This window comes from Heteronotia binoei, chromosome 2, assembly GCF_032191835.1.
Source record: "Heteronotia binoei isolate CCM8104 ecotype False Entrance Well chromosome 2, APGP_CSIRO_Hbin_v1, whole genome shotgun sequence".
Taxonomy (NCBI): Eukaryota; Metazoa; Chordata; class Lepidosauria; order Squamata; family Gekkonidae; genus Heteronotia; species Heteronotia binoei.
Window position 1 is genome coordinate 122,100,798 of NC_083224.1, and position 23,536 is coordinate 122,124,333.

At 46.2% G+C, this 23,536-nt stretch overlaps 1 protein-coding gene across 3 annotated transcripts in view; it reads left to right on the forward strand.

Annotated features, from left to right (window-relative positions):
• Positions 1–11,263: 11,263 nt before the first annotated feature.
• ATG4C (autophagy related 4C cysteine peptidase) overlaps positions 11,264–23,536 on the forward strand; it is a 39,073-nt gene continuing 26,800 nt past the window's right edge. The window contains exons 1-3 of one of the 3 annotated variants that reach the window (XM_060231931.1): positions 11,264–11,470; positions 14,490–14,633; positions 22,550–22,628. The gene's annotated coding sequence lies outside the window, so the exon portion shown is untranslated. The remainder of the gene's footprint in view (positions 11,471–14,489; positions 14,634–22,549; positions 22,629–23,536) is intronic. The other 2 variants (XM_060231933.1, XM_060231932.1) reach the window with 2 other exon arrangements.

Consider the following 23,536-nt stretch of genomic DNA (forward strand, 5'->3'; position numbering starts at 1 on the left):
GTTAAAAGATATGGCACTGGAAGATGAGCCCCTCAGATCAGAAGGTGCCCAATATGCTACTGGGGAAGAGCGGAGGGCAAGTCCAAGTAACCACAGAAAGAATGAAGCGGCTGGGCCAAAGCCGAAAGGTCACTCAGCTATGGATGTGTCTGATGGAGAAAGAACAGTTCGATGCTGCAAAGAACAATACTGCATTGGAACATGGAATGTAAGATCTATGAATCAAGGTAAGCTGGATGTGGTCAAACAAGAGATGGCAAGACTGAGCATTGACATCTTGGGAATCAGGGAACTAAAATGGACAGGAATGGGTGAATTTAACTCAGAGGATCACTACATCTATTACTGTGGGCAAGAGTCCTGTAGAAGAAATGGTGTGGCCTTTATAGTTAACAAGAGAGTGAGGAAGGCAGTAATGGGATACAATCTCAAAAATGACAGAATGATCTCGGACCGTATCCAAGGCAAACCATTCAATATCACAGTAATCCAAGTCTATGCCCCAACCACTGATGCAAAAGAGGCTGAAGTGGATCATTTCTATGAAGATCTACAACATCTTCTAGAATTAACACCAAAAAAAGATGTTCTCCTCATCATAGGGGACTGGAATGCAAAAATAGGAAGTCAAAAGGTAACCGGAACAATGGACAAGTTTGGCCTTGGAGAACAACATGAAGCTGGTCAAAGGCTAATAGAGTTTTGTCAAGAGAACAAGCTGGTCATAGTGAACACCCTCTTCCAACAACCTAAAAGGCGATTCTACACATGGACATCAGCTGATGGGCAACACAGAAATCAGATTGATTATATACTGCAGTCTACACATGGACATCACCTGATGGGCAACACAGAAATCAGACTGATTATATACTCTGCAGTCAAAGATGGTGAAGCTCCTTACAGTCAGCAAAAACAAGACCTGGAGCTGACAGGCTCAGATCATGAGCTACTCATTGCAAAATTCAGGCTTAAACTGAAGAAAACTGGGGAAACCATTAGGCCATTCAGGTTTGACCTTGATCACATCCCTTATGAATATACAGTGGAGGTGAAGAATAGGTTTAAGGAACTAGAGTTGATAGACAGAGTGCCTGAAGAACTACGGATGGAGGTTTGTGACATTGTACAGAAGGCAGAAATCAGCACCATCCCAAAGAAAAAGAAATGCAATAAAGCAAAGTGACTATCTGATGTGGCTTTACAAATAGCTGAGGAAAGAAGGAAAGCGAAAGGCAAAGGTGAAAAGGAAAGATTCACCCAGCAGAATGCAGATTTCTGTCAGGACCTCATGTCAAGGAATAACACAGTCCAATAATTCAGCAGTTTATTCCATTAGCGTCATAAGGCAGTACACCATCTTTGCTAAGACTGACTTTGCTAAGACTGACTCTCCTTTTAACCCCTTACCCCAACTGTTACATTTTCAAGTGCAAGCGTGGCAAAGCAGGAACCAGGTTTTGGCGGGACCCCCTCCCACCCTCCTTTGGAGTCCACCCCTAGTTTCACAGTCCAGGTGTCTAATCTATACTTCCCCAGCATCTGATCTCGAAGTCGGTGGAAACAGCTTCACTAAGAAGTTCCCAAGATAAACATACATAGAGGATGAGCAATGCATGTCACGGGCTGGGGCCAGGCCAGGCGAAGTCCAGGGGCAGTCCAAGGTCTGTAGCTGGGTAGCAAGGAGGGTCCAAAGCGCCAAAACCAAATCACAGTCCAGGTATCGTAGGTCAGAGGTTCAGAAGCCAAAGTCAGGGAGTCCAGAAGCCGAAGTGGATGCTAGAACATCAGGTAAGTGACTAGTTGCTTCCACAAAGCCTTCTCTCAAAGCCCACAGCTATATAGCCCTCTGCTGTCTGTTGCCCATTTGGGCTAATTGCTGACTCAGAGGGCAGCCAGGATCCTGCTGAGACTCAAGCACCCTCACTCCTAGAAGGGCCAGAATCCTTTCAAAACTCAGGGCTCAGGAAGCGTCTTGCTCGTGAGCGTGCCGCCCTCCTCCGATCCCTGAGATCCTGACGAAGGCGGTCATGCACACGAGCCACCCGAGAGGGCGAGGCAGGGGGGCTTGGATCTTCTCCAGCAGGAGGCAGGGGCACTGGTGCAGGTGGCAGGGGCACAGTTTCTTCTGCAGGCTCGGCTTCTTCTGCAGGGCCCCCAGCACCCATGACAATGCACTCAGGCAAATTGGTGATAGCACAAAACATGGCAAGAGGAATACAGAGGAGATGACTCTTGACATTCTGCCACCCCAGGCTCCCCTTCCCCCTGACTTCCCCGGGTATTTCTGGTGGAAGTATTTGATAAGTTTCCAACACTGTGTATCGGCTGTGTGGACCCATTCTGCTTGGCTGAGGGGAAAGTGAGTCCATTTGATGTGATAGTACAGTTCTCCTCGTTTGATCTTTGAGTCAAGGATTTCCTGCACCTCATGATGAATCTGACCACGAACCAGAATCGGAGCTGGAGGCTGTTGCTGGGGGTGCCAAGCCGAAGGTCCAGGATCGCGCTTGAGATAGCTAGCATGAAAACAAGGATGAACATGTTTCAAGTTCTTTGGCAACTCAAGTTCAAAACATTGTTTATAATCCATTTAATGGGGAACAGCCCCAGATATTTCATGCCCAATTTTTTGCAGTTCTGGGCATTAGGAAGATGTTTTGTGGAAATGTACACAGTGTCCCCTATTTTGAGGTCCCATAGCTTGGAATGTTTTTTATCATACTTTTTTTGTATGCTTTTTGCACTCTACGCAGCTCATTTTGTATGGTCCCCAGCCCTGTGAGATTCTAGTCCACCATTCTGTAAAATCCACCGGGATGGCAGGAGCTCCAGGAAAGGCTTTCCCTCATGGCCATTTACCACCAAGAAGGGGTTAGCATTAGTTGCGCTATGAATGCTGTTATTGTAGGCATATTCTGTAAAAGGCAGGAGGGGCACCCAATTGTCTTGTTGGAAAGAGGTGTAACACCTAAGGAACTGCTTGAGCACTGTGTTCGTGCGTTCTGTCTGTTTGTCTGTCTGAGGGTGGTAGACTGAACTAAGACCTTGCTCTATCCCTGCCAAGATTTATTTATTTTTATTAATTTATTTTATTTGATTTATATCCCACCCTCCCTGCCGAAGCAGGCTCAGGGCGGCTCACAACATAAAATCCCACAAACAAATTAATGAGTATTAAAATTACACATTCAATAATAAAATAGATATGCAATGATTAAAACAGTTAAAACATAATATTGAGTTGGTGCTATTCTGGTGGTGATGGCCTTCTTCCACTTCTCTTAATGCATAGGTGTACCCAGAAGTTGGCGATGAATTGTGGGCCGCGGTCGGAAATTATCTTACTCGGGAAAGTGTGGAGCCAAAAGACATGCTGTATAAACAAGTGAGCCAGTTTCTTTGCCGTTGGCAGCTGTTTGCACGGGATGAAGTGGGCTTGCTTTGAAAATGTGTCCATAACCACCCACACCACCGTCTTCCTATGAGAAGGGGGAAGATCAGTTATAAAATCCATGGAAATGCATTCCCAGGGTCGAGAGGCGGGGGCCAGTGGCTGTAATTGCCCGGGGGTCAACCCCCCTCTTTTCTTGGCCATGATGCAGGTTGGGCAGCTGGTGATGTATTGTGCTATGTCTTTTCAAAGCCCCAGCCACCAAAATTGCCTTTGTATTAGGTGGAAGGTTTTCACAAACCCAAAATGCGCCCCGCCCCCAAATTTGGAATTCTGTGCTCGTTGTATTACTCTCGCTCGCAGCAGTCCCGGGATAAACAGTTCATTGTCTTTGTACCATAGCCCCTCAGGGGAGGGGTTGAGCTGAAATCCACTGTCAGGCAGTTCAGCTGCCAATGCTTCCTTAAGAGATGCTAGGAAGGAATCAGGTTGCTCCACCCCCTTACATTCTTATGTGCGGGTGGTAACCAGAGCACTGAGTTGGGTGGGGGTAAACAGTTAGTCTATCACCGCCTCTCATTTGCTTTCGTGTTGCGGAAGGTGGGACAAGGCATCGACTAGAAAGTTCAGTCTCCCCAGGATGTGTCTCAATGTAAATTTGAATCTGTTGGAAAACTCTGCCCACCTCACTTGCTTAGTTGTAAGTTTTTGGGTGGCGATTAGTGACGCAAGGTTTTTATGTTCAGTCCATAGCTCAAATGGTTCTCTGGCGCCCTCAAGATAATGCCACCATTGTTCCAAGGCTGATTTAATGGCAGAGGCTTCTTTGTCCCACACTGACCAATTCCGCTCCGTGGGGGTGAATTTTTGCGACAAATAAGCATATGGGTGGAGTTTCCCATCTGCCCCCTTTTTGAGCGACACGGCAGCTCGGTCCACATTGCTTGCATCAGATTGCATAACAAGCCTTTTGTTCTCATCAGGTTGGATGAGACAGGGTTCTGAGAGAAATCTGTTTTTCAGTTCTTTGAACGCCCTCTGACACTTTGGGGACCAATTCAGGGTGGCACTCACTTTTGAAGTGTGGGCGCCCTTGTCCTTAGTCTTTAGCAAGTCAGTTAGGGCCAGGGTGACCTCTGCAAAATTATTTATAAATCCCCTATAGAAATTTGCAAAACCGAGGAAACTCTGGAGTTTGTGCATCCTAGGAGCTTCCTACACAATCACCTCTCATACTTTGGTGGGGTGCATTCCCAGTCCTCCCACCGAGACCTGATAGTCAAGTTCTGTCTTGTGAAATTCACATTTCCAGAGCTTAGCAAACAGTTTATTGTCATAGAGGGTCTGTAATACTTGGTGCACTAACTGGACGTGGGAGGAAAGGTCTTGCGAATAAATTAAAATATCATCCAAGTAACAAACCTTGCCCTTATAGAGGAATTTGTGCAGCACTTCATTGATTAGATTCATGAAAACCCCCGGAGCCCCTTTCAACCTGAAGTGCATCATCAGATACTTGAATTGACCTAGGGGGGTGTTGAAGGCAGTTTTCCATTCATCCCACTCCCGGATGCGGACCCGGAAGTACGCATCTCTAAGATCTAACTTTGTAAAAATCTTCCCCTGCGAGACTTCGCTTAGCAGGTCTCTTATGAGGGGGAGGGGGTACGCAGTACTCAAGGAGATGGTATTCAAGCCTCTAAAATCAGTGCACAGTCTCAGACTGCCATCCTTTTTCTTGCGAAAGAGAACTGGGGCCGTGTGTGGAGATTTGGCCGGCTGGATAAATCCCCGTTGTAGATTCACGCCCAGGAACTTCTTTAACTCCTCCCTCTATGCCCTACTCATCGAATACAGCTTTGAGCCCCAGAGAGCACTGAGGTCAGTAGGAAAAAACAGACTGACTACCCCTGGGCCAAGAGAAGTTAAACTACAGAACACCCGCTCATGGGCCTTCTCGGCTGCGGCCCCATATCTCTGGAACCAACTTCCAGAGGAGGTGCGGGCCCTGCGGAACCTTGATCAGTTCCGCAGGGCCTGCAAGACCACTCTTTTTAAATTAGCTTTTATGAACAGCTGAAGTACAATTTTACAACGAAGAAAATCCGCCATTAGCACTAACTAGAATAGCGTCAATGATAATGTTATAGTTTGTTTTAATTAATGTTCTACTGGTTTTTAAGGTTAAGTTAATGCTTAATTTAATGTTCTTAATGTAATGGTTTTAATTAATGCACCATTGGTTACTATGTTGTTTATTAATGTTTTATTTATTAATGTACCATTGGTCACTGTGTTGTTAGCCGCCCTGAGCCTGCTTCGGCGGGGGAGGGCGGGGTACAAATAAAATTTATTATTATTATTATATTATTATTATTGATTTAGGCTCCTGGGGCCATCTACTTGGGGTGGGTTTCTGGGCCTTCTCCTTTGAGTCTCGGGGCCCTCCTCCTCCCTGCTGCTTGCAGTGGAGGGCTATGATCTTGTGGCGGTCTCCAGCCTTGCAAGCTAGCTGGATCCAATCCACTAGTGACTGGGGGTTCACCATTTTGAGGGCTTCTCCAAAGACCCTGGAATTGAGACCTCTCTTGAATTGCTCAATTCTGGCCCCATCTTCACAGCAGTGCACTTCTGCATTTAAGAGGCGGAATTAACTGGTATATTCTCTCACCAACTTTGAGCCCTGCCGTAGATCTTGCAGGGCCGATATCACATTAGTTTCTTGCAGGGGGTCCTCAAAATGGCATTGTAGAGCTCTGAGCAGCTCTCTAGAAGAATTCAGTGCCGGGGAGTGGGCTTCGAATAGAATCACAAACCAGTCCACAGCTGCTCCTTCTAAGCAGCCCCCGATGTAGATCACTTTTGACTCTTCCATTGGAAAGTTGTGCGCCCACATGCTGAGATGGCCCCTCATGAAATATCCCAGCTTTGCTATATCCCCATCAAATTTAGCTCCGTGGACCCTCGGCCCTCCAGGCACTTGGACTGGTTCCTTTGACACTTCTGGTGCAGGGGGAGGGGGGTGGATCGGTGCCCGCCAGCACCTCACCCTGGTTCTCCTCTGCCCGGAGCAGTCGGTAGTTCTTGTGTAGGAGGCGCCCCAGTGACCTGAGCAGCTACATCTTGTAGTTGACAGGCAAGGCCTCTCATCTCCTGCACCAGGAACTCATTCATCGCCAGCATCTCGTCTCACAGTTGCCGGCTTTGCGACACTAGAGTTTTGTGAATCCAGTCACCTGAGCTTTCGCTCGTCCTGCTTCTATGGGGGTGCTCTGTGTCCTTGCCCTCATTGTCAAACCCCCTTGAATTGAGGGCTCTGTAGAGACCTGAGGGCCTTGACCTGGAGGGGAGCCCCCTGTATGCATCTCCAATAATACTCTCCCAGAGATCCCTGGGCCCCCACTCCTTTTTCCTGACTGTAATGGAGGTGGGAACTAGTTTTGGTTCCTCCAGTTTCAGTTCCTCCTCTACTGGTTCAGTTGGTTCTTCCTTATCTTTGTCCTTCTCATCTCCTGACATCTTTGGGGATGGATTGGTAGCTAAGGGTAAGTGAGTCTTAGCAATATGTGAGGACCTCGTGTCAAGGAATAACACAGTCCAATAATTCAGCAGTTTATTTCATAAGCATCATAAGGCAGTACAACATCTTTGCTAAGACTGATGTCTTAGGCCAGGGACTCTCCTTTTAACCCCGCACCCCACCTGTTACATTTTCAAGTGCAAGCACAGCAGAGTAAAAGCGGGAATCAGGTTTTGGCAGGACCCCCTCCCACCCTCCTTTGGAATACACCCCTAATTTCATAATCCAGGCGTCTAATCTATACTTCCCCAGCGTCTGATTTTGAAGTTGGTGGAAACAGCTTAACTAATAAGTTCCCAAGATAAGCATGCAGAGAGGATGAGCAAAGCAAGAATGCATCCAGGCAAACTGGTTATAGCACAAAACATGGCAAAAGGAATACAGAAAAGATGACTCTTGACAATTTCCGGAAAACAGCAAGGAAAGACAAGGAGGCCTTCCTGAAGGAACAATGCAAAGCAATAGAGGAAAATAATAGAATAAGAAGGACAAGAGATCTCTTCAAGAAAACTAGAGAAATCAAGGGAACGTTTTGTGCAAAGATGGCCATGATAAAGGGCAAAAATGGTAGGGACCTAACAGAAGCAGAAGAGATTAAGAAGAGGTGGCAAGAATACACAGAAGAATTATACAAGAAGGATCTCAATGTCCTTTACAACCATGATGGTGAAATCGCTGACCTCAAGCCAGACATACTGGAATGTGAAGTCAAATGGGCCTTAGAAAGCATTACTAACAACAAAGCAAGTGGAGATGATGGTATCCCAGTTCAGCTATTCAGTCCTAAAAGTTGATGCAGTTAAAATGATGGACAATGATGGACATAATGATGGACATTATGTCAGCAAATTTGGAAAATGCAACAGTGGCCACAGGATTGGAAAAGATCATTTTATATTCCAATCCCAAAGAAGGGCAGGAAATGCCAAGAAATGTTCAAACTATCGCACCATTGCACTCATTTCACATGCCAGCAAAGTCATGTTAAAGATCCTACAAGCTAGGCTTCAGCAGTACATAGATCGGGAACTACCAGAAGTTCAAGCTGGGTTTTGGAGAGGTGAAGGAACTAGAGATCAAATTGCCAACATTTGCTGGATTTTGGAGAAAGCACAGGAGTATCAGAAAAATGTCTATTTCTGCTTCATTGATTACACTAAAGCCTTTGATTGTGTAGATCACAACAAACTGTGACAAGTCCTTAAAGAGACGGGAGTACCAGCCCACCTCACATGTCTCCTGAGAAACCTATATAAGGGTCAAGAAACAATTGTCAGAATGGGATATGGAGCAACTGATTGGTTTAAAATAGGAAAAGGAATTCGACAAGGATGTATATTGTCACCCTGCTTATTTAATTTATATGCAGAGTACATCATGCGAAATGCTGGCCTGGATGAAGCAGAAGCCGGAATTAAGATTGCCGGGAAAAACATCAACAACCTCAAATATGCAGATGACATCACTCTAAGGACAGAAAGTGAGGAGGACCTAAAGAACCTGTTGTTGAGGGTGAAAGAGGAGAGCACAAAAGAAGGCTTGAAACTCAATGTCAAAAAAACTAAGATCATGGCATCTGGCCCCATCACACCTTGATAAATAGAAGGGGAAGACATGGAAGTAGTGACAGACTTCACATTTCTGGGATCCAAGATCACTGCAGATGGTGAGTGTAGCCATGAAATTAAAAGATGTTTGCTCCTTGGGAAGACAGCTATGGCAAACCTAGGCAGTATAATAAAAAGTGGAGACATCATCCTGCCAACAAAAGTCCATATAGTCAAAGTGATGGTATTTCCAGTAGTAATGTATGGCTGTGAGAGTTGGACCATAAGGAAGGCCAAATGCAGAAGAACAGATGCTTTTGAGCTGTGGTGCTGGAGAAGAATCTTGAGAGTCTCTTGTACTGCAAGAAGATGAAATCAGTCAGCCCTAAGGGAAATCAACCCTGACTGTTCCCTGGAAGGTCAGATGCTGAAGCTGAAGCTCAAATACTTTGCCCACCAAATGAGAAGGGAGCACTCCCTGGAGAAGATCCTGATGCTGGGAAAGACAGAAGGCAAAAGAAGAAGGGGACAGCAAAAGAGGAGATGGTTGGACAGCTTTACTGATGTAACTAACATGAATTTGAACAGACTTCAAAGGATGGTAGAAGACAGGAGGGTCTGGCGTGACTTTGTCCATGGGGTTGCAAAGAGTCGAATTCGATTGTGCGACCAAACAACAAAAATATATATATATGGATTGCCTAGGCTAGCCCCATCACATCAGATTTCAGAAACTAAGCTAGGTTGACTGGCAGAGACTGACCAAGAGAGAGATCTTGGGGTCGTGGTAGATAACTCACTGAAAATGTCAAGACAGTGTGCGTTTGCAATAAAAAAGGCCAACGCCATGCTGGGAATTATTAGGAAGGGAATTGAAAACAAATCAGCCAGTATCATAATGCCCCTGTATAAATTGATGGTGCGGTCTCATTTGGAGTACTGTGTGCAGTTCTGGTCGCCGCACCTCAAAAAGGATATTATAGCATTGGAGAAAGTCCAGAGAAGGGCAACTAGAATGATTAAAGGGCTGGAATACTTTCCCTATGAAGAAAGGTTGAAAAGCTTGGGACTCTTTAGCTTGGAGAAACGTCGACTGCGGGGTGACGTGATAGAGGTTTACAAGATAATGCATGGGATGGAGAAAGTAGAGAAAGAGGTACTTTTCTCCCTTTCTCACAATACAAGAACTCGTGGGCATTCGATGAAATTGCTGAGCAGACAGGTTAAAACGGATAAAAGGAAGTACTTCTTCACCCAAAGGGTGATTAACATGTGGAATTCACTGCCACAGGAGGTGGTGGCGGCCACAAGTATAGCCACCTTCAAGAGGGGTTTAGATAAAAATATGGAGCACAGGTCCATCAGTGGCTATTAGCCACAGTGTGTGTGTATATATAAAATTTTTGCCACTGTGTGACACAGAGTGTTGAACTGGATGGGCCGTTGGCCTGATCCAACATGGCTTCTCTTATGTTCTTATGACTCTAGTCAGTATTTGGACAGGAGTTGAAGACCACCAAGAAATACCAGGGTCATAGAGGCAGGCAATAGCAAATTACCTTTGAATGCCTCTTGCCTTGAAAACTCTACAGGGTTGCCATAAATTAGCTGCTTTTGTACGGCAATATATATAGTATGTGTGCTTTAATTCAGTTCTATTTTCTGTAACTTTCCTCCTACAATTCCTAATAGAAGTGAAGTAAACTTTTCAGTCAGAAAAAAAATCTATATAATGCAAAGGATACATGTGCAAAGAGACAAATACTAAGAAAGCTGTCTATTTGCAGCATTTTTAGCAAGGGCCTCTGATCTGACCAGTTTCACCATAGTGAAAATCCTGCAAATTCCTAAATCTCTCAGTCTGTACAGAACTGCCATCAACACAGAGGAACTGGTTAGTGACATGCTACCACAACTAACCACCTACAAGTGAAAACTTAGTTCCCATGTGATGATTAAGGGTGGTCCTTTTCCCCCAGTAGACTTTAGTCTAGTGAATTCTCTTAGCCTAAACTCTCTGTAGAAGCTAAAATGACCAAACTGAAGCTATTGCATTTTGGTCATGTTACGAGAAGATGAAAGACATGCTAGGAAAAATTGAAGGCAACAGGAAAATAGGAAGAATCAACATGAGATGGATTGGCTCAAGGAAGCCATGGTAATAGGGTTGCCAACTCCCCACTGGCCACGGACAAAGGATAGTAGGGAGTAAAGTTGCTGGATTCAGCTTGGGAAGCTCCAGGAGATGTCGGAATGGAGGCCGGGGAGGACAGGAACCTCAGTGGGATACAATGCCATAGAGCCAACCCTCCAAAGCATCTATTTTCTCCAGAACTGATCTCTGTAATCTGAGATAAACTGTAATTCCAGGTGATCTCTAGGTCCGATCTAAAGGCAGGCATCCCTCCATGGTCCTCAGCCTTGCAAGACTTGAGCAAGGCTGTTAATCACATGACGTTTTGAAGAATGCTCTCCAAGCTTATCAGGAAAAGAAACTATCAGATAAAAAGGTTTTTGTTTTGCTTTACAATGTAAGACAAAAGGCACCAATTGCTTCACCTTAAGGTATGTGTTAACTGAGAAATACGATTTTCCCTGGCTGACACAAATCCATTTAATACACTTTAAGAACTACATTTCCCAGAATGCCCAATCAACTCTAGAAAGCAGAGCATTTTGGAATATGCATTCTGGGACTTGTGGTCCCAAGGCAGTCAAGTATCTGCGGGGACTGCGATTTTGTATTTCCTCGGCCGTTAGTAGTGTCGTATGCGTAGGCAACTTTTGCTTCCTCTCCTGGGCCGGAAGCGGCGTCCCTTTGTGATATTTAACGTTACCTATGAGCAATTACGGCAACCAAAGGAGGCCAAACGAGTCGTTAGCAAAACAAGAGACTAGGGGCTAGAAGGCCTTCCGTTTCCTTCCCCAATTGTGGTCCTGATGTCCCCGGTGAGTGCAAATTCCAAGAGGGGGCGCGTTGGCAAGTCCAGGTTCCTCAGTATTTCTATGGTGTAGGAAAGACGGCATTTGTTTCTAATTTGGGAATCTTGGTTCTTGCGGGATTCTGTTGTGGGCGGGTAATGGAAGAAATGCTTCATAGGGTTCTTTCCATGGATTGCAATATTTGCCGGAGTGGGGGGAGAAGCAGGAGAACTGTTTAGTTAAAAATAGAATTTCAGTTGTAAGAGAGGACTGATTTACAAAAACAATTGTTTTCGAAATATTTGGGAAAAGATTCCTGTAAATGTGCTCTGGGTTTTAAAACAAGATAAGCAAGGGCAGGCAATTAAAGTCAGGAGGAATGGGAGTTGGTCTGGGGACTGCCCTCCCAGCGTGGAGGCTGCCCCAACTTTCCTGCCCCAGTCCTCATCACTGGCCAGCCCTTCGTCCTTTAGCAGCATGGGCAGAGAGGGGGTATGGCCCTTTCATGGCTGGTGCGAGGGAGTAGGTGAGGTAGGCGGCTACCTGGGGTGCTGCAACATGCCTATGGGGCACCACCGGGCACCCCCTTTTCCAACCCTGCCACTCTCGGCTTCAGGGTTGCAGACCTAGGGAGCTGAGAGTGGCATGTTGGCATGTGCTCTCCTCCGAGCCTGCCTTCTGTTGCAAGGGAAGCCAGGCTTGGAGGAGAATGCAGTCTGGTGGGGTGTCGGCACAGCTACTCCAAGCCCGCCTTCCCTTGCAAAGGAAGGTGAACTCAGAGAAGAATGCATCCTGCCCAAGAAGGCTGAACTGGGGGCTGTGGGCAATCCACGCCTGTGCAGTGTGCTCTCAGGGCTAAGAAGGGCAGTATTGGAGTGCCTCAAAAATGCATGTGGGACTCGCCTGCAGCCCAGGCCCGTAGTTACGGGGTGGGACGGGCCAGACTCCATTCATTTACCTTTCTAGCTCCTCCACTGTTTGCCCGCAGCTTTCCTCGCCCACCCCGCCTTCCTTCCTTTCCCGCCCGCTGCCTTTCTTGCCTGCCTTTCTCTACTGCCCATTACCTTTCTCAGTCGCCCGCCACTGTCCTTGCCTGTCTTTCTCTCTTGCCCGCCGGCCACCTTCCTCACCCACCCACTGCTTTTCTAGGTCACCCACTGTCTTCCTTGCCTGCATTTCTCGCCCCCCGCCTTAGCCGTCTGCCACCTTCCTCCCCAACCTGCTGCCTTTCTCAGACACCCACTGCCTTCCTCACCTGCCTTTCTCGCCCACTTGCTGCCTTCATTGGCCGCCCACCACCCTTCTCGCCTGCCCCTGCCTTCCTTGGCTGCCTGTTGCCTTCCTTGCCCACCCACTGCCTTCTCAGTCACCCACCGCCTTCCTCACCTGCCTTTCTCACCCACCCACTGCCTTTCTTGTCCACCTGCCACCTTTCTCAGTCGCCCACCACCTTCCTTGCCTGCCTTTCTTGGCTGCCCACCACCTTCCTTGCCTGCCTTTCTTGCCCACCGGCTGCCTTTCTCGCCCACCCGCTACCTTTCTCAGTCGTCCACCACCTTCCTCGCCTGCCTTCCTCGGTCGCCTGCCATCTTTCTCACTTGCCTGCCCCGCGGCCCCTCCACCTAAATTTTTATATCTGGTCCCCCCCATCTAAAATTTTCTGGCTATGGGCCTGCTGCAGCCCCCACTCAGCCTTCTCAGGTCTGCCCTTCTTAGACCAGTCTCAGAGCGCCTCCGAGAGTACACTGTGCAGACACAGCTCTCCTGGAGCCCACCCGGCCCTTCCTTGCTGTGCCTGCCCTCGTTGTGGTCAGGGGTGCAGTGGTGGGGCAAGTGCCAGCCTGGGGCCCCGAGGCCCTAACACCAGACCTGGCCCCTTTCTGGCCATTTTTCCTTTCTAGTCTGCCTCTTAGGATAAGAGTTTGTTGTAAGGCCACTAATATCCAAATTTGTCAGGATTTGAAGAAAAGACTGATCATTCTAAATGTGACTTCACTGACAAAACAGATCTTGGCTCCCTGGAAAACAAAGTGGGTTTTAATAAACTCTTCCATCTGGATGGTGAAATATGATAGTTTTAGCCTGACATCTACCAATGCTATGATCCAGAGAATGTATTAATTTGCACCTGTGTAAATTCATTAAGTTTGGTTACTTAATTATTCTTACTTTTTGCTCTTTAGCTTTATGGATGAAATCCAACTCTGTAAAAAGATGCCTTGACTCTGGCTGTCTTTTTTGTATGTTGCTAAATGCCATGCTAAATGCTGTGAATCATTTCACTACCTGTCCTTTTCTGTAGGCTCAGTGTGGCATTACCATCCTAAAAACAATTTTGAAGCACCACGGAATAGACCACATTAGGATTCTGAGTAGACTGACTGAAGATTGCTTAGCGTTTAGTGCTTCCAAACAAATCTAGATTGGTCAGTTCCATTCTACTGCAAAGAAATGTTGTTTGCTTTAAACATATAACCTCATAAGGCGGATTTGATGGCACTTACCACCCTCCCCAGTGTTTTCCATCCACTCATGCCCTCTTTACCAATACTTTGAATTAACACACACACACACACACACATTAAATCTGCTCCATTCCTATAGTTTTATCATGGGGTTTTCCATTTTTATCCATTCATTCAAATTGTCACCCTTTTAACTCATTCTTTCAATTCCCCAAGGAAAATTTCTATTCACCAACTTTCTTTTCTCTTGCTGTCCATGTTAGAAAAGCCACCAAATGAAACTACTTTAATTACATGCTTTCTGTGGGTAGATGCTTGAATGGGTAAGATCTGTTACAGGTTTGATCCAAATGGCAGTGGCTGAAGTTATTACATACACTGGTAAACTACATGTCTACCTAGTTCTGTGTGACAAAGTGGACTAAGAAGGGACTATTACAGCAATACAAGTCAGGGCTTTTTCCCCTTATAAATGTGCTTATCTATTACTGTTATACAATTATATGTAAATATTTTGGAATTGTCTCTTGTAAATGAAATTTTTTGATATTGCCAGGATTAAGTCCAGATTATTTTTGCAGCGCTACACAATTCTGCATTGTGTTGGAGAGTTAGTCATGAGTTCATTATGAAACCAAGACAGAGCATGCTGAACATCTTTCAGGAGAGAAGAAACAAAGTACTGAAATAATTGGAGGATCCAGCGCCTGTTTTCTTGGAAATAAGCAAGTTTGCTTGAATTTACTCTTTAATTGTAGCCTGAGCAATAAGAATATTGCCTCAGTTCAGGTGTCTCTTCCCTCGTCTCACCTTTTTTCTCTTTTAAAGTTTGGTTATCTTTATTGAATTTTAACATTGCATTCTGAAAGCCTTGATTCAATTCCTGTATTTCTAAAACAGATTCTTTAAAAAAAAATTGTTCCATTTATAATCCCCCCCAAACATCTACTACTAAAACTCACTCCATTTGATACATAGGAATATGCAAACAGACAGGCTGGTTAAGATAAATTGCAACATGGTATTTTTCCATATTGTATGATTCGCCCACTATCATAATGAAATGTAAATATGACACTACCCTCAGTAATACAAGCTGCCTGATTATAGGAAGAGAGCTGAATGCATTGCTTGCTTGCAAGCTCACAGACAAAAGGAATATAGTCTTTAACTCTTTTTTAACTATGTTGCCATTGTTATTGAAAAGTTGTAATCAGTTAGGCCTGTAATAGCACATTTTTCTATTAGTAGTGTCTTTGTTCATCTCTAGGCGTTATATAAAAAAGGTAGTCCCCTGAGCAAGCACTAGTCGTTTCTGACTTGGGGGATGTTGCTTTCACAACGTTTTCAATGCAGACTTTTTACGGGATGGTTTGCCATTGCCTTCCCCAGCCATCTACACTTTCCCCCTAGCAAGCTGGGTACTCATTTTACTGACCTCAGAAGGATGGAAGGCTGAGTCAACCTGGAGCAGGGTACCTGAACCCAGCTTCCTCCAGGATCGAACTCAGGTCGTGAGCAGAGCTTAGGACTGCAGTACTGCAGCTTTTACCACTCTGAGCTATGGGGCTTTTCTCAGGTGTTGTTATGTACATGTGCAATAATAGTGCCGTTAAAATCCCTACATTTTGAAAAGAGCTGCACTAAGCTAACAGAAGGCAGGAAGCTAGTAAGAGCATAAGAGAGGCCATGTTGGATCAGGCCAGTGGCCCATCCAGTCCAACACTGTCACGCAGTGACCAACACCCCCCCCCAGCCACACAAAAAAAAACCAAGTGCCATCAGGAGGTCCACCAGTGGGGCCAGGACACTTGAAGTTGCCTCCCCAAGCACCAAGAATACAGAGCATCACTGCCCCAGACAGAGAGTTCAATTTATACCCTGTGGCTAATACTCACTGATGGACCTCTGCACCATATATTTATCCAATCTCTTCTTGAACCCATATATGCATGTAGCTGCTACCACCTCCTGTGGCAGTGAATTCCATGTGTTAATCACGCTTTAGGTGAAGAAGTACTTCCTTTTATCCATTCTAACCTGACTACTCAGCAATTTCATTGAGTGTCCATGGGTTCCTGTATTGTGAGAAAGAGAGAAAAGTACTTCTTTCTCTACCTTCTCTATCCCATGCATAATCTTGTAAACCGCTATCATGTTACCCCTGGTCTTTGTTTTTCCAAGCTAAAGAACCCCAAGCGCTTTAACCTTTCTTAATAGGAAAAATGTTCCAGCCCTTTAATCATTCTAGTTCTTTTCTTATGTTTAGAGTAAGAAAAAGAGCAAGGACATGGTAGGCCAATTGCAAGGGCAGGAAAGTGAAATTGTAACAGGTAATGAAGAGAGGGTGGAACTGCTCAATTCCTACTTTTCCTCAGTCTTCTCTTCTGAGTGAAACAGTGCTCAACATGGCAAAAACAGAATATATAATGAGGGTATGAAGTTCCAACCTAGGGTCAGCATAGGAGTAGTACATAAACACCTAGTTTCCTTAGATGAAACTAAGTCCTCAGGGCCTGATGAACTGCATCCAAGGGTTCTAAACGCTTACGGATGTAGTTTCTGAGCCTCTGGCTATTATTTTTGAGAATTCTTGGAGAACAGGAGAGGTGCCGGAACATTGGAGGTGGGCAAATGTTGTCCCCATCTTCAAGAAGGGGAAAAAGGAGGATCCGGGTAACTACTGACCAGTCAGCTAGATGTCTATACCTGGAAAAGTTTTAGAACAAATCATCAGTCAGTCGTGAAACATTTAGAAAGGATGGCTATGATTACAAGAGACAGCATGGGTTTCTCAAAAACAAGTAATGCAGACCCGTAGCCAGAAAATTTTGAGTGGAGGAGCCCCTGAGGTAAGAAATTGGGGGGGGGGGGCATGGGGCCAGATGGCCGTGGTTCCACAGAGGGCTTCTCTTGAGGAACCCTTTGCGCAAACTCCACGAGTTTCCCTGCCTCCTCCGCCCACCCGCCATTTGCTGTCAAACCCTCCTTTCCCTTCCCTCCCCCTCAGCGTGCCATCCGTCCGCCCACCACCACAGCCTATGCCACCTCTGCTGCCCGCCACCACCTACCCCTTCCCTTTGCACCCCCCCAGTGCACCACCCGCTCGCCCACTGCCACAGCCTGTGCCTCCTCTGCTGGCCCGCCGCCAACCCAGCCCTTCCCTTTGCACACCCCCTCCAGCGTGCTGCCTGCTCGCCTGCAGTCACAGCCTGTGCTTCTTTTGCTGGCTTGCTACTACCACTACCTGTCCCTTCTTTCCCATCCCTTCCTGCTGTGATCGTGCGGGGGGAGGCAACAGGAAGGGAAGGGAAAGGAGGGGCGGGTGGTGGTAGCGGCTGCACCAAGCTGGCGAAGGAGGTGCAAGTGAGTGGCACGCTGGGGGCGGTGCAAAGGGAAGGAGTGGGTAGCGGCAGGCCGGTAGAGGAGGCACAGGCCGTGGTGGTGGGTGAGCGGGCAATGCGCTGGGGGGGGGGGCGTTGCAAAGGGAAGGGGTGGGCCAGTGGAGGAGGCACAGGCTGCGGCGGTGGGTGAGCAGGTGGTGCACTGGGGGGGGTTGCAAAGGGAAAGGGTGGGCGGCGGTGGACCGATGGAGGAGGCACAGGCCATGGCGGTGGTCAAACGGGTGGTGCACTGGGGGGGGGGGGTTGCAAAGGGAAGGAGTGGGTGGTGGCAGGCCGGTGGAGGAGGCGCAGGCCGCAGCGGTGGGCAAGCGGGCGGCATGCTGGGGGGGGGGTTGCAAAGGGAAGGGATGAGTGGTGGTGGGCGGTGGAGGAGGCACTGAATAGAGAGGCCCTATGGGGGGATGGGGGTTTAATGGAGGGGCTGTGCCCCCCACCTCTCTCCCCCACCTCCATGCCTATGGGCCTGAAGTAATGTCACACTAACCTGATCTCTTTTTGTGAGAAAGTGTCTACCTTGCTGGATCTGGGGATTGCTGTAGACATCGTTTATCTTGATTTCAGTAAGGCTTTTGATAAGGTTTCACATACTATCCTTGTTGACAAGTTGGTAAAATGTGGTTTGGATCCTGTTGCCATTAGGTGGATCTGTAACTGGTTGATGGATCGCACCCAAAGAGTGCTTGTGAATGGTTCCTTATCCTCTTGGAGAGGAGTGACAAGTGGAGTGCCTCAAGGATCGGGGAGGGATGGTGATTTAGGATTTAGGGGAGGGACGGCAGCTCAGTGGTAGAGCATCTGCTTGGGAAGCAGAAGGTCCCAGGTTCAGTCCCCGGCAACTCCAAAAAAGTATCCAGGCAAATAGGTGTGAAAAACCTCAGCTTGAGACCCTGGAGAGCTGCTGCCAGTCTGAGAAGACAATACTGACTTTGATGGACCAAGGGTCTGATTCAGTATAAGGCAGCTTCATATGTTCATATGATCTGTCCTGGGGCCTGTTTTGTTCAACATCTTTATAAATGATTGGGATAAAGGAATAGAGGGAATGCTTATTAAATTTGCAGATGATACTAAATTGGGAGGGGTTGCAAATACAGTAGAAGACAGAAACAGGAACAGGATGATCTTGACAGGCTGGAAAACTGGGGTAAATCCAATAAAATGAATTTTAACAGGGATAAATGTAAAGTTCTGCATTTATGTAGGAAAAATCCAATGCATGGTGGCTATAGGATGGGGGAGACTTGTCTTTGCAGTAGTATGTGTGAAAAGGATCTAGGGGTCTTAGTGGATCATACGCTGAACATGAGTCAACAGTGTGATGTGGTGGCTAAAAAGGCAAATGCAATTTGGGCTGTATCAAAAGAAGTATAGTGTCCAAATCACGTGAAGTGATGGTATTGCTTTACTTTGCTCTGGTAAGACCTCACTTGGAGTATTGTGTTCAGTTTTGGGCACCACATTTTAAGAATGATATAGACAAGCTGGAACAGGTCCAGAGGAGGGTGACAAAGATGGTGAGGGGTCTGGAGACCAAGTCCTATGAAGAAAGGTTGAAGGAGCTGGGTATGTTTAGCCTGGAGAGGAGGTGGCTGAGAGGTGATATGATCACCATCTTCAAGTTCTTGAAATTCTATATCCTGTTATATAGAGGATGGTGTATAATTGTTTTCTGTGATCCCAGAAGGTAGGACCAGAACCAATGGGTTGAAATTAAATCAAAAGAGTTTTTGGATAAACATTAGGAAGAACTTCATGACAGTTAGAGCTGTTCCTCAGTGGAACAGGCTTCCTCAGGAGGTGGTGGGCTCTTCTTCCTTGGAGGTTTTTAAACAGTGGCTAGATGACCATCTGGCAGCAATGCAGATCCTGTGAATTTAGGGGGAGGTATTTGTTAGTGTCCTGCATTGTGCAGGGGGTTGGACTAGATTACCCTGGAGGTCCCTTCCAACTCTATGATTCTAGTTACCCTTTTCTAGACTTTTTTCTGGTGCTATAATATCTTTTCTGAGGCGTGGTGAGCAGAATTGTATACAGTAGTCCAAATGAGGTTGCACCATCGATTTATACAGAGGCATTATGATACCGGGTGATTTGTTTTCAATTCCCTTCCTAATAATCCCCTGCATAGCATTAGCCTTTTTTATTGCAGTTGCACAATGTCTTGACATTTCCAGTGAGTTATTTACCATGACTCCAAGATCTCTCTCTTGGTCAGTCTCCACCAGTTCAGACCCCATCAGCTTGCATTTATAGTTAGAATTTTGGCCCCAATGTGCAATACTTTGCACTTGACTATGTTGAACCGCATTTGCCATGTTGACGCCCACTTGCCCATCCTTGAAAGATCCCTTTGGAGTGCTTCACTAACTTCTCTGGTCAGGCCTGTATCTATGGTGGGGCCCAGGGGGGCCAGGCCACTCTTATTTTAAAACCCCCTTCCCTCTGTAGGGCCCCTCCATTGGAGGGCCTCCAGGACCAGAGGAAAATGGAGGGAGAGAGAGCAACAAGACCGAGAGAGAAAGGAGAGAGCAACAGTGAGCGAGAGAGAATGAGATAGCAACAGCGAGGGGGAGAGCAAGAGAGCAGCAGCGAGGCGGAGATCAAGAGAGTGGCAGCGAGAGAGAGAGCGGGAGAGTGACAGTGAGGGAGAGAACAAGAGAGAAAATGGGAGGGGGAGAGTGAGAGAGCGACAACGAGAGAGCGAGGGGGAGAGAGAGAGCATGAGAGACAGTGAGAGAGCAACAATGAGAGAGGAACAGCGAGAGAGAGAGCTGGGACCAGATCAGAAATGCTGCACAGTCCACAGGAGAGAAGACACACTGTAAAATACCCTTGCTCCACCCCCTGACCCCATTTTTTAAATTTATTGTGTCAAGCACACAAGATGGGAACTCTCACTCTCCCTTCCTCCTCTCATTTTTATTCTTCCTTCCTTGTATGTTTGCAGAGACCTCGGTCTGAACAGAACCTGCTTTTTTTTTTTGTATCAATCAACCAAAGTATCAATCCACCACGAATTTCTAGATGTACGGGCTGCGACCCTGGGTGCTGGTACTTTGTGATGGTGTTTTCCTGGACTCCTTGATTAGCCGACTACTGTTTTGTTCCTTTTTTTTCTGTTTTCTTATTCTTATTTTGGACAATAGAGAGCTGGGCCCAGGAGGGCTGGCTGCTGGAGGAAAGAAGCAGCCATGCCCCGTGGCCCTGCCCACCAATTTTTTTTATCTCCTGGGCCCATCCACCCAAAATTTTCTGGCTACAGGGCTGTCCCTGGTTGTCACCACCCTGAACAATTTAGTGTCATGTGCAAACTTAACCACTTCACTGCTTACACCCAATTACATAGCATTAATGAACAAGTTGAAAAGCATCCGACCCAGTACTGCAGTACCCCACTGCTTACCAATCTCCACTGTGAAAATTGCCCATTTATACTCACTCTGTTTCCTATTAATTAGCCAGTTTTTGATCCACAAGAGGACTTGTCCTTTTACCCCATGACTATTGAGCTTACTTAGAAGCTTTTGATGAGGAACTTTATCAAAAGCTTTCTGGAAACCAAGGTAAACAACATCTATTGGGTCCCCCTTGTCCACATTTGTTCACCCCCTCAAAGAATAACAGGTTAGTGAGACAAGATCTTCCCTTAACAGAACCCATGCTGAGTCTTCTTCAATAGCTTTTGTATATAGATTGCTTTCCAATTCTTACCACTATTAGAACTGATTGCTGAGCTCTAATGTAGCTCTACCACATTGTTTCATAATATAAATTATGGAAAATTACTTCAATGAAGTGCATAGAATTGAGAAGAAATCCAGGTTGTTAAGATATCATTCCTTAGGAAATGGAAACTGTGATCTTTGAGATTTACCTGAATCTGTGATCTCACATATTGATCAGTATAGGGTTGCCAAGTCCAATTTAAGAAATATCTGGGGACTTTGGGGGTGGAGTCAGAAGATGTTGGGGGTGAAGCCAGGAGCAAGGGTGTGGCAAGCATAATTGAACTCCAAAGGGAGTTCTGGCCATCACATTGAAAGGGACCACACACCTTTTAAATGCCTTCCTTCCATAGGAAATAATGAAGGATAGGGGCACCTTCTTTTGGGACTCAGAACTGGACCCCCTGGTCCAATCTTATTGAAACTTGGGAGGTATTTTGAGGAGAGGCACTGGATGCTATTCTGAAAATATGGTGCCTCTACTTCAAAAAAACAGCCCCTGCAGAGCCCCAGATTCTCATGGATCATTATTTTCTCTGGGAATAAATCTCCATAGGGAATAATAGAGTTCCCAGCAGACATTTCCTTCTCCTCCCCCCACTTTCTGATGACCCTGAAGCAGGGGAAGGACCTCCAAACCGGGGGATCTCCTGTCCCCACCTGGGGATTGGCAACCCTAGAACAGTACTTGGACTTCTTTTACTCCTGAAAATAGCCAGGGAGAATAGGAGAAAAGGGAGGAATTCCCTGCGTAGCTCTGAGTGTTCCTGGCAGATTTTAGAAGAGCCAGGCCTCAGATTCAGCAGGAGCTCACAGGAGCACAGCTCCTGAACCTTCCTGACGGTTCCCCCTTTACCTCCCCACCTACCTTGTACATTGAATAGTAGGTGAGCTGCATAACAATCCCTGGATTAGGAGAGCGGTAGCCAGCTAGCCTCCAGGGGCTTTGCCATGCCTCCAGTAGAAGAAGAATTGCTGATTTATACCCCACCCTTCTCTCTGAATCAGAGACTCAGAGTGGCTTAGAATCTCCCATAACTTCTCCCCCCACAACAGATACTGTGTGAGGTAGGTGGGGCTGAGAGGGCTCTCACAGCAGCTGCCCTTTCAAGGACAACCTCTGCAAGAGCTATGGCTAACCCTATGCCATTCCAGCAGGTGCAAGTGGAGGAGTGAGGAATCAAACCCGGTTCTCCCATATAAGAGTCCACGCATTTAACCACTACACCAAACTGACTCTCTAGCCCTCATTAACCTCTGGAGAAGCCCGCACCACCTTTTCTCCTATTCTTATGTGATTTTGAGTGGCAGGTGGCTTGCTAGCCTTTTGACGGGGGTGGGGGGAGGGGTGGCCCAGGAGAATCCCAGGCGAGCGAGGCCTGCTTGGGCTGCCTGAATCTCTAGCCAGCTCAAGCAGGCCTCGTTCGCCCAGGGCTCTCCTTTCTTGCATCAAGTTGCTTTTGGCTGGGGAGGCGCATATGCTAATGAGTTCTGCCACCTATTTTTCTACAGAACGACCCCTGAGAAGAGCAGTAATGGAAATCCAACCTATAGAAGCTGATCATCTACCCTTGACCCAGACCAGTCCACAGTAGGCATTAAATCTAATTGTGGTTCTTGCAAACTACTACTGTCCTCCCTGTCTCTCTCTTTCTTTTTGGAGATTTGCAAATACACAGTGCAGTATAATAAGGGTGCTGAAACTGCTATTTCTTTTTGTGCAGCATAGTTTACCTAATAGATGTCAGTTGAGTCGATATTCCTTAACAGAATTACAGATAGACCCTATAAAGAGACTCCTGTTCACCGTGTTTGCTGAATTTTCCCTGCAAAACATTTACCGAAGTACAAAAGAAGGCCAATACTAAAGTTCTTCATTTGATAACTGGAAACAGTGCAATGCAGTCTTTAAAACCATTAAATGATTTTATAATGTAGTATTTTCTGCTAGGTGTTTAAAGTAGCTGTTTACCACAAGTAGCTGTTGGGTAAGAATAACCTAGTGTTTAACAGAAGACTCAGTTTTAATAATGATCTTACTTTTCTCCTATGCAGATCTTACTTTTCTGTATGCATCACAGATTCTTCCACTTAAACATTTTGGGTTAGGAGAGAACCCGGCACTCTTAAAGAGAGCATTAATATTTATGAGCCTTGAGTCCTCATTCTGAACAGTAGACTTAATATAAAACTGTCCCTTTTACAGCAATTTAAATATTTTTCTCTGCTTTCCAATTAGTGTTTAGGTATTCTCAGATGTACACCAATATAGTCAATGTACACAAGAGAGTTTACTGTGGAATACAGAGCAGTTGGAGGACGTTATGTTTTATTTAGCTTTGCATGGTAATTTTACTGTTGTGTGTTTGGAATCAAATGTTTTTATTATTTATTCATAGAACTTACAATTGTGTTTCTGTCTATAAGTGGAGGATTCTGGGATTTTATTGCTCTTCCTGGTCACAATAGGTTTAACTGCCTAACAACATAAGCATGCTT